This window comes from Centruroides vittatus, unplaced genomic scaffold (genome assembly GCF_030686945.1).
Source record: "Centruroides vittatus isolate TY-2023 unplaced genomic scaffold, ASM3068694v2 contig_1276, whole genome shotgun sequence".
NCBI lineage: Eukaryota > Metazoa > Arthropoda > Arachnida > Scorpiones > Buthidae > Centruroides > Centruroides vittatus.
Window position 1 is genome coordinate 1049425 of NW_027120815.1, and position 12451 is coordinate 1061875.

General features: G+C 34.3%; 1 non-coding gene across 1 annotated transcript; it reads right to left on the minus strand.

Moving 5' to 3' along the window:
• Positions 1-3693: 3693 nt before the first annotated feature.
• TRNAF-GAA (transfer RNA phenylalanine (anticodon GAA)) lies at positions 3694-3766 on the minus strand. Its single transcript has one exon. It is a non-coding gene; the product is annotated as a tRNA-Phe (tRNA).
• Positions 3767-12451: the final 8685 nt, after the last annotated feature.

The window sequence follows — 12451 nt, forward strand, 5'->3', positions numbered from 1 at the left end:
ATACAGTTCAATGATTGGAATTATGGTTCAATAGGGGACATAACAGATGGACTGTATAATTCCAATATACAGTTCAATGACAATACTCCACACTTGACACTGAGTTCAAAGAAAGCTGCAGTCATTCTAGGCAGCAAAATTGGAAGATGCGATGGATATAGATGGTGATTATTTGCACGAATGAACTGGAATCGTTGTTGAGTTGTCAAAAGACTTTTTCAAAATGTCAAAATTTCATTTTTACAACCGGATATAGGTTAAGATGGCCACGTCTACGTCGTATATTACGTCTATGTCTATAGGTCATCTGATATGTCTATATCTCTCCATGATATATATGTATATCAGACTGTAGAAGTGAAACGCAGAGTGGTCGTCGTCTCCGCACTCGAGTGGACAAGACCCTGAACACTGGGAGTTCGGTCGTGGGTTCCTCGCTCGGACGGGCTGTCAATAGGATTTCTCGTTTCCCGGTCCTCCAAAATCACATTAATAATGCTGTGTAAGATATATATTAAAAATTATCTTTGAATTACGTAGAAATTTTCCATATAGAAAAAATGTATTAAAGTTTGCTGAAAACTGCATACAACAACAAAAAAAAAATTACTTTGAATTGAATTGAAAATTTAAGGAAAAAATGAATTTAGATCAAACTTCTAACTTAGAAGGTAATTTTCGTTTTTTAAATAAAGCATAATACAAAATACTCGTATTATTGTAAATTTTTATAAGATTTTAAAAAGCACAGATGGTCGATACTCCGATCACTCAATCTAATTCTTATTTTAGTAAGGAAAAGTCTTCCTACCGAGAATGCCCTTTCCGATTCAATTGATGTAATTGGAATCGTCTTTAATGCATTTAAGAGAAAAGAGATGTTATGTGTTTTTTCACCCGTAGCCTGAAGGATTTCTAGTTCATTTTCGAGATTGTAGTAATTCTTTTACTCTCTAGTATTTTTGATTTGTCTACCTTGGCTGCTTTAATAGCAGTATTAAGCTTATAGTCCGATAATTCGACAGCTCGTTTGTCTTTAAAGACAAACGAGCTGTCGAATTATCGGGTTTTATGAAGGTTTAATCAGGTTTATGAAGAAAAACTTCGTACTTGCAGACTTCGTACTCGTTTGTATCCTTGCCCAATTTGCACAACCTGGCGTTACGCAGTCATTGAAACTAGTGGGCAAGGTTAAAAATTAAGACAGCGTAAGCGCAATTATTCCAGATATCACAGCTTCTGACGAGTAAAGAATTTTGAGAGTCCTGCCAAAAATAAGCGTATTGATTATTGACCATTTGTGACTGCCATAACGAGCAAAAATTTAAAAAACCAATAAATATGTTTAAAATTAATAAATACAAATTTATTCTGACAGTTTATGAGTCAATTATGCTTTCTATTTGCAAAATTTCCTGAACTTTAACACAAAATAAGAAAAAAGTGAATTTTTAAGAAATTTGCAGGATTTTCCGGGTTAAAAAAACAACCGGGATCCCTGTATCCCGTATGAGAAACCCTAGCTGGCAGCATGACGTTTTCCGGGTTTCCTCCATGTCGATGACGCCTGAATAGGGGCCAGTTTCCCACAAAAAGTCCTCCGGGAAGGCATTCTTTCCCCCGCGCGCGATTAGGCCATTCTGTAAGACCGGCTCTTCGGTCGCATAGCGATCACCCACGAGTCTCTGGGAGTAAAGGTGAACAGCCATAGATTCCATATGAACCGCCATCTACCTACAAAGACAAAGTGAAATACATGTACATATTTCACCTGTATATCGGGTACACGACACTGCCCGACACCAGGTTGGCGACAGTTAACTGGGCGACCGTCATTTGGGTGACAAACTGAATTTTTTCTTTATACTTGCGAACGTGTCGCCTAATTGTCCATCCATTCGCCATCGCCCAGTTGACAGTGTCCCATTATGCCGATTTTGAGTAGCCCACTTATCTGTGTACTTGATTTTATATTGTTATTCGGAGTACGGGGTTCGTTCACACTCGGAACCTGAGGTCCGAGCGATAGCTAGCATTGAAGCACACGACTAGATGTGGAAGGTCAAAACATAGAGAATAGGCTATTGGTTTATTCTTTACCGATAAATATCGTTAAAATGCTGGGCCGTTAAAAACCACCGTGCTGGGCTGTTTGTTAAACAGCCGCAGAGTGACTCCCGATCGCTCCTGGAAGTAGGTTGATTTCGGGTGGATATATCTCGCAAAGAGTCACATGTACAGGTATGGCTCCTTTGATATTTTACTGCTAACGGCCTGGATTATAGCTCTGTTAATGCGCCAACAGTGTCATTCACATCTGCAGTCTTACTCCAGTTACTATGTAATAATTACAGCAATTATGGAGTAAGAAACTCCACAGCATTTGTGGAGTAACCTTGTCACTAATCGAAAGAATAAACTACGAGTTACTTTGACTTGGCAGATGGCTTGTTAGCCGGACCCGAAAAATTCTTGCTGCCCAGTGGCGTTATCAAGAGCAACGGGAAACAAGACGAAGGAACGAAAAATGAGTAGCGAAAACGTAGAACGGATTGGAGTGAAGACGAAATCTTTTTCCATTCGCTTCGTTTTATTTGTATTGTTTAATAAAACTTGTATAAAACAATATTTAAAAATGTTAAAACACGCATCGAGTTACTGGAATCCTAAAGTAGTCCACTAAAAGTTAAAATAAATGTCCAAAATGCGTATTTCTATACGGAATAATACCTCTTATTGATTGTGGCTTTCGAATAATCCACCACATAATTTCCATTCAATAATATGTTAAAAGATATGGTAGATAGCATCTGCAATAATTTAATATATGTACTTTATAACGAGAAGTGATTAATTATTACGTTATGTAAAGTAAGAGTCACTTAACTTTGGCAATTAACTTTAAATCAAAATCGATTCTTGAAATTTTTAATCGCTACCAAACTTTATATGATCTGGCCATTTTTTAAAAAGCATTCTGCTAATATTACGATAAACTTCGTTTAAGCATTCTAAAATGAAGACTATTCAAATGAGAATCGGAGCTGGTCGGCCATCTTGTTTCTTCGCTAATCTATGCATCGGCTGGTTAACTTATCCGACAGTTTATCCTAAATTTACCCTCGTGCAACATATTGGAGATAATTCTATACATTAAATTTTGAGATTAAAACTCGTGCACTGGCTTTAAAGGATTTTGTGTTACTCTCTTGTAATTGAGACTCAATACGTTGAAATCTTTTCTCGGATAACTTTTGTTGTGGTAAACAATAACACATCTTCATACCAACTCCACGAACCACCACTCGTTACATTATAAACTTTCTAACGTAAACCTTTTTAAACACAGGATTTAAATATTCTCACATAAGCAATTTTCCTAATTTTCGATAACTCTTCTTCTTTGTATAATTTTCGCTACGAAAATTCCCTGTTTTGGTAGCATAAGATATTTCCACTTATCACAACACTGAATTTCAACAACAGTAACGAGCTAGCGCTATACTTGAAAATGGGGGACGTATCAGTCAGGTACTACTCGTACACAAGTCCTGTTTTCGTTCGATCTGCCGGCACCACAATCCGAATATAAAGCGAATTAATTTGGCAATGATTTGAAGTTTTAAAGTGTATAAGCATTTGACTTCGTATGAAAAGCACTTTTACAAGAGGGAAAAAAAAAATACGCATGTCTGCCGAAACCCGGGATTGAACCAGGGACCTTTAGATCTTCAGTCTAACGCTCTCCCAACTGAGCTATTTCGGCCACGTATGACTCGTTTCTCATTTATTCATTTGTACTGTACATCGTTGTGTCTATCACCACTGTCTTAATACATGTTTTGAAGCATTCTTTATTAAAAATTATGAATTCTGACCGAATTCACATATCGTGGAGAATGACAATTTTATATGCACTCTCTTTTTTTTAATAATTATTCCAATCTCTGTTCCATATGGAATCATTAACAAAATGGTTAATGTTTGGAACCATAGGTAACATTTACCAACAAAATTATTTTTCTAATGTAGAAAATTAAATAAATAATTAAGAATAGGCCACTTTTACTGTTTATCGATGCATTTACAGTAAAATTTATGGGTTTAACATTCAGAGTCTTTTATTTTTTGTGTGTTAAACGTCTGGAATTCGAATATTTCTTTAACTCAAAGAAATGAAGCGCTCGTTACGTCTCAATGGAATAGCATAGGGTTTTAACGTCTCGAATTTTCTCAAGTCGAAGGTTTTCTTGGTCCTCTCACACTGATTTATATTACTTTCAACTTCCCTGACTCGAATTTTAATATTTATTCTATCCAAAGTGAATGTAATTATCGGATTTTCATGAAAGAGTTCTCTCTTGGAAGAATTTCTCCTGGAGAGTCGGATTCGATTCCGACTCTCCAGGAGAAATAGACTAATACATCCAATAGTCTTTCGTAATGCGTATTACACTGTACCCGTTATTATACAACTATTGAGATTATAGAGAAGATAATTGCGTAATTTTTTCATATATTTCGGGTTATTAATTAATAATATAATAAATAGGGCTGGATGGTCAAGGCGTTCAAGTAATCACTCTAATGCTCTGGAAGACCAGAAACCTAATTCGGGCGGTGGAAAGTTCACAAAACTTTCGACTGAAATATGATGAAAAAATTTAAAGAATTTTCTATTATTTTATTATACAATAGCGGCTGAATCAAGTTCTAAAATTAAAAGAAGAGAAAAATTAAAAATTAATCATTAAATTTTCTTTCATCTTAATTTAAATCGTAACAAATGAAGTCAACAATTGGCCCGTTGTCGGTTTGCTCTTATTGTTGTCAAGAGTGCGATTTCGAAGATTTGGAAAATGAATTTTGATATTGTTGGGTATCGTCCCTTGGTTGATCCCTTCGGGTGAGAGATTTTTAACATTTTATTCTTATTTATTCAAATGACAATTTACAGAAAAAAATTACAGGCTTTAAAGTGAAATTTCTCGGTGAAAATTATAGTTAATTAATTAAAATGTAATTAATAGCAATTCTCTTTAATAAATTTAAAGGTTTTTGATTGGCGGAGACTTATAGAAATAGATTTGAATCGGCTTTAAACTCAAATTGTTCTAACTATTCTTAAAAATTAGCAAAATGGCCTATGAAGATTACGATAAATATCCTTTTGGATTCGATTATTAGCTCTACAGATTACAGTTAAGGCCTCACGCTGAGTAGATTTACGGGACTTAACGTATGGCCCGCTAATTTTTTCAGTGTGAAACAGCAAATTTAAAAGCTTAGCCTTATTGAGACTTTACATTATAATTTATAAAAAAAACCCTTCTTTTAATCTAAATGATAATATATTTAAAGAACGAGGCCCTAAAAACTACTCGATTCAGTTTACACTTTGATGGGAGATTTTCAGAGATTTTAAGTAAAATGTTTCCTTAATAGTGTAATAATTTTCTGTTTATATTTAGGGAGAGATTGGATGTGCACGGATTCGTCAATCCAGATAACATGGATCATTTTAGATTCCGTGCCAAGAGGAAGAAAGGCCTCCCACAGCAGGATGAATCAGTAGAAAGTACTTCTGAATGTCCTAATACGTTTGACCATAACATCAAACCTGCTTGTAAAGAGGTGTTGAATAAGATTCGGCCTTTGTATCAGAGAACGTGCGATCGTTTCAAGAGGTAAATTATAACACTGATTACATACATAATACGAAGTAATATAGTACAGGTATGCATGTCTTAACGACGAGGATGTGTTCCGACAAATACGTTGTTAATTAAGAGTACACTTGCACAAAATGATGCAGTAAGCTATATTACACAATGCATATAGGTTATATGTAATACAACAATATGTATAGGGTTTATGTATCTGAATATATGTAAACGTAGAAAAGGTAACCCGTAAACGCCTACGAATTTTTCGGCTCCATTCTAATCTCATGAGACTTACATGCGCATATCTGTATATATGTTATCAAACTTCCATATAGTGCCACGTTGGTTCGCCTTCCAAGTGACATAAATTCCAGTAAAGCGCTAAACCGAAGCACTTCGAACGATAAGAATTATATGTAGTAATGAGTTTTGCAAACACGTTTACATTTGAGTTAGAAAAGGTTCTACACCTCCACAAAATAATATTAATAATAAACATATTAACGCGATATATAATGTTTTTTAAATATTGTTCGATGAATTTTAGTTTATTCTATTTAAAAACTCGAAAAAATGTTTCAAAAGTACGTATTTATTGTGTTGTAAATTCTTTCCATGTTTAGTGAGAGATTGGTCGAAGATTCTTGTGGAAATAACACAGAATTTCGTGAGAAAAATCCATTGAAGAAGGTTGGATCTTTCTTTAAATCAATGTGGAAGCCGGTTAAGAGGTACGTTTTTGTATATACGTACAATCAAAGTTCGATTTAACTGCACCATTTGTTTGCCTTTGAACTTAGCACTAAATCGAGTGTGGCGCTAAACCGAAATACCTTAAACACAAGAATAATATATAGTATTAAAATCTACACAGAAATTTGAATTCAAAAGCTAAGTGATTTGATGAGAATCACACAATTTTCCCGCTGTTTGGAATGCGGTATATCCAGAATTGACGGTATACTCTTCTTCCAAACAAGTGTCATATCTAATTCAATAGAAATATAAGTTAAAAGTGAACAAATAAAGCTTTTTCAACGATAAACTTATTGAAACTTACTGAAAGACTTAATAGAAAAGTCATCCAATCTAATTTTATCGTGTTTTGATGTAAATGTGATCATAATCTTTGTCTGTAAGCATTTTGGTTGTCTAATAAATGCTTTTATTTGATTTGTCGTGAGTTTATTTCAAAATCGCAAGAAATTGATAACGTTTTTTGCTGTTTTTAAAATTCAAAATAACCTTAATTACGATTCAAATCTGTACATTACGTTATTTTGTCGAATAATCCGGGCGATGGAAGTTTTAAATCGTGCGAGATTCTAGAGAAGTGTCGGTTCTAGAAGCTGTAGACGACGTGATACTCCTCTAGGTATAACTTAACCTATGCCTAAACTCTACTGGATGATAGGATGGAAGAATTCTGTCTTGGCAGGATTTTATCCGGTAAGATCTTGCGATGACCCCCTCATTTCACGTAGGGTTACGAGTCTATAACTTAGGACCTCCAGTCTCACATTTAACTCAGTGGAGGGAAAGCACTCGTTATATGCTACAGGGCCATAACAAATCCAAGTCCAGCCCTGATTATATTGCACATTTGTGAGTGACGTGGGCGTACTCACTTGATAATGGCTGATGACAGAGTACAGGGAAGGAAAGAGAGAGAGTCCACAGCAAAATTCAAAAATCTGTTTTTTAATATTTTATCTAAAGTCATTATAAAGATCAAAAAGACGTATTTATAAAGAGTTTACAAGGAACTAATACTGTAAACAACGTGTTTAATGCACCATTATTTTGTTATGCATGTTTAATAGTCATTATTCATCTTTATTTTTAACAAAAGGAACCAGTTTGTGAGGATAATAAACATCAATTCATCTCCATCTTATATTAAAGTCAATTACAGGTTAACTATTGTAAAATTAAGTAAATAAATTTAAATAAATAAGTCGATCTAAATAGTAATTAACTTAATATTTTTAACTACAGTTAAACCTAGATACAGAACCCTTCTAAATAGCATCTTCCTCCTCATTTTATAACTAAACTAATTTTAAAAAATTACAAAAAATTCAAGTTCTAACAAATAGTCAAACTTCGGTTTACCATCATTTCTTCGCCTTAGAAAGTGACACTAAACAGAGTGGCGTTAAATCGAAGAATACGAATTATATATAGGAGTGAAATAATGCCATTTGTAGTGCAAAATCGTCCACACACACAGACAGGACACAGCAGTTGTTAAATATAGATAAATATTTAACAACTGCTCCACTATTCGTCGACTCTACGAGGATGGCGCTATTAAGGAGGACGTTATATCGAGGTTTAACTGTAATTTTGATCAGATTTGACATTCTGAATCGCCCAATAATATTTAGGAAGAGTCGAGTGAAGTGAGGATTAAAATCAATAAAATTAAAAGAAATTTTTGTTTTTTTTTCCTATATACGAGCCTCTCTCACCCCCCTGTCGACTTCAACGATAAATTAGTGTAAAAATAACTTTAAAAAAATTTAAATTGGATTTATATATTATTACTTGATATTTTTAACGTAATTTGTGAAAAGATTTATAGATTTTTCCAGATTATAATTACAAAATTACATCTCGAAAATTGACAATTTATCTTAACGACAATAACACAATTACATGATAACATATCATTATTGGCCATTACATGACGACGTTTCAAGAGGTTTTATAGCACAGACAGACATGACATCCAACAATTTTACTAGTTCTTTTTTTTTTTTATAGACAATTCTATAAATTGCTTCTTTCATAAACATTATAAAAATTGAATGATTGGTTCTTTATTCTTGATTTAATTTATTAAAAGTCTATTGATAGACTATACGAGTTTATTCCTTAATTTTTTTAATATTATAATAAAATTATTTTAAATTAAATTACTTCGAAGAAAAGATTTAAAGTTATAAATTGTATTTATATAAAATTTTAATGTCTTTTAATATAAAAAATATTTTTAAAACTTGAATGAAGTTGGGGGATTCGTGCTGGGTAACTTCACTCGTTTGCGCTTAATTATTTACTGATAAATACTTTAAGATTAACCTTAAAATATTCTTATAAGGTAATTATGTTATTAATTTCGAATTTTTAAATGTATAATATTTAAATAAAGGCTTTTAAACTTAAAATTTGAGTAGATTTTCCATACGTTTCACGCATGAATATCGTAATGTATCTGCATCTATGGAATTGTTTTCGTGACTAGTTAAGTGAGATGCATATCGTAGGGCATAACTGAAAAAACAGCAGAAATTTTTCAAATAATACTATTGTATTTTACTGATTATTCAGCATTTTAGATAATACATGCCATATTCGCGATGATTGACGGATAATATCTGCATGAATATCTCATAAAATATAATAAAAGCGAAATGTTATAAACTTGTTGGAGTAATCGTGTGATATTCTTGTAAGATTTAGGTGAAGAAATTGATTATTACGTGATTTTAAGAGGCAAATTTTATGTAAAATGCATCGAGTGCGGGTAGCAGATGTTTGACACAACGATTTGTAAGTGAAAAATTTAGAAATTCCGTGTTTTGCCAAGGTGTTTTTCCATAATTTTTGAATATAATTTCGATTTTTCTCCCGATTATCCAGCAAAAATCGATCACAATCAGATAACCGAGAAGGTAAAGGTATCAGTCTCCCTCCGCTCTGTAGATTCAGATTCGAGTTCGGGACAACATAATTTATAATAAATAATATAATAATAGGGATAATAAGGATAATATATAATGTAATTTCAGATTTTTCACCCGATTATCCGTCTCTGAGTAGCAAAAATCTATCACAACCGGGTGGCGGGGGGGATAAAGGTATCGGTCTCCTTCCGCTCTGTGGATTCGAGTTTGAGTTCGGGCCGACTCGATAATTTTCATGGATGTTTAACCCTAATATGTTGGAGCCCATCCTTCACATCCTATCGCCCCATTATGGGCTTTACCGGAAACGTGATAGCATGGAAAAGACCCTTTCAGAGCTCTCGGGATCGAAGGAGTTAATTATTGAATTAGAAGATGTTTAATTATAATTAAAAATAAATAAAATAATATTGAAGAAATGGGCTTTTATATTTACTTACGAGAAAATGGAATTTCTTATCATTCAATTATCAGAATTGCAGAACCGTCGAGGAATAAGATAGGATCCGGTCTAGTCACAAAGTAGGACAGCAACCCTCTACAAAGGCCATAAAAGTATATGAATAAAATACACTTTTTATCGAAAGAAATCGTAATTTACAACACTTTCGTATGTATTTTACATTAAACAATTAAATTTGGGGCCCTTTTTTGTGCTGGGCCCCTACCAAATGGCCCTTCTGACCCCTCTGAAGTTGTATGTGTGAATAAAATGCTTACTTCATGCATAAACTTAAACTTTCATTTCTCGATATACAGTGTATATGTAGGCCCTGTGTACATTTAAATTTAAATTTATTAAAAGTGTGCATTAATACACAGTCCTCTTAAAGGTCAATAGAGATACGGGCCTCTTAGAATACTTTTCAGGCCTCAATATATTAAAGAAAAACATAAAGGCATTAAAAATCATATTATACAATATTAAAATTTTTTAATACCTCCTCCCTGATATAGGGCCCTAAATATGCAAAGATTATCTGCAGTTTTCTAAGACCTTTTTATATATAGGCCTACGTAAATAAATCGGTCCGGAAGCCTAGAAAGTGCTTAAAAAGGCCCTGATCACCCTCTATAGGGACGTAAAAGTTCAAGTTGCTTATATGCAATAAATTTATGAAAAATAAACATTATCGGCACTTCAAAGATGACAAAAAAACCCGTTCATAAAGAAATTTGAGTCTCTAATTAACAGTATAAAAATAAAAACTGTATAACTGCACATAAAATATGCAGGCAGCCATCATAGAAATATTTTTATTTTATTTTTTTTTTTAGTCTCATTATTAAATAAATTGCCCAATTTATATCTCGAGTGTTAGATTAAGAACCTCCAATTTAATTTCTAAACTAATGCATATTATTGTCTGTACCATTGCTTAAACACTGCGAGTCTTCCTTCTTTCGTTCTCTGTTTTCGCTTGTTTTTTTCTTTTGTATTGTTTATAAAAATGCTTATATTAAAAATTTAACTAGTTTTTTTAAGCGATTATAACACAATAAGCATCCTTCGAGGCTGGCATCGAAGCGAAATTAATTTATTAGTTCCACTTCTCACCGTGTTAGGTTTGTTAAGAGCAGCTGTCACTGGCGGTGACGTAAATAATTATTTTCGATTATCTTAATTTCCGTACGGGACGAAAATAACAGTTAATTCCCGGGAAATGACGTCAGACGTACGAGTAAAAATGTACAAGGAATGGTTTTCCCTTGAATTAAGTAAACACCAAGCAGTTCATTGAACCGTTAGGTCGTGGGAATACGATATTTGTGGGAAGGTCGTTCGTTCGTTGCTTAAACATTACTCGAACGGTATCGTCTAGTATGATTTTTTTTACAAAGTACCAGAGGTTTTATTGCTATTTTTTCTGTTTTTTCCCTCCGGTATTATGTGCATTATTTTTGCAAGGAGTAATTAAAATTTTTGTAAAAATTACTGTTCGTACCGCGAGATGGCGCGACATTAAACCCTGTGTTATGAGTTACAATGCGGCGTAACTGGAAGATATTTTAGTGCAGGCAACCGGTGGCGTAACTAAGATTTTACTCTGGGGGGTGATCTACAATCAGAACGAAAAAAAATTAAAGCCTGTGAGGGGAATCCGAACCCATATCACCCCTCCGTAAGTACGCCATAGCAGGCAAACCAATGAGTACTTTTACATTTCACTTTCGTGTAACTGACGAAGGAGTAGTTCGTTAGTCATGGTTCCGTAGTTAAGGCCTACTGCCATCTTTTTATCTCTCTTGGAAGATCGTGACCGAAGCAAATCAGTCAATTTGCGTTTTTAAACCATCCGTAACCTCTTCTTGCCATTTATTGGGGAGGGTCGAACTTGTTGGACTTTCCTGTTGCCGATAAAACAGCGATTGAAAACCCCCTGCAACAATCTAAGGATCCGTAACATTTTGCTAGGGGCCAATTAAGTAATTCTAAAACTATGGCTGGCCTCTTGTTTAAGGTATGCCGTTATAATATAAGCTAATTACACGGGAACCTCTATGGCAGATAAGAATGACAAATTAACCCGCACACGAATGATCATTAAGCGCGCGGCCATCCACTTAAAACATTCGTCACCCACAGCAATTGGAGCACCGACAGGTTATCGTAGCAGGCCCTACGTTAGTAATATAAAAAAAAGCAACTATAAACGGAGACCACAAAGCTCACGACTTCTCTTTACACCCCCTCCCATCCAGATTCCGGAGGAGGGAGAACGGCAATGAATATTGAAAGTAGTTGTCGTCCCTACCCCTCTAATCACCACTACCTGAAAACCCCAAAATTGTGCCCCCGTGCCTCTTGCCATTGATGGATCTGCTAGCTAGGAGGTGGGTGGGACCGACAATGACGACCAGTAATTATTTGAGTAAATAGCTGCGAGCTGTTCGAGACGAAGGACTCTATAGATAGCAGACTAGATAAAAAATAAATAAAAAATTAGATCCGTTTGGCATTGCCCTTTTTTTATTATTTTGTTTTTATTTTTTGGATGATGATTATGCTGCGGTTTGGTGGACCGAGATGGGATTGTGACAGCTGTTGGTTAAAGTTTATCTGCAGCGATCATGTGATGGCGCCGAAGAGAT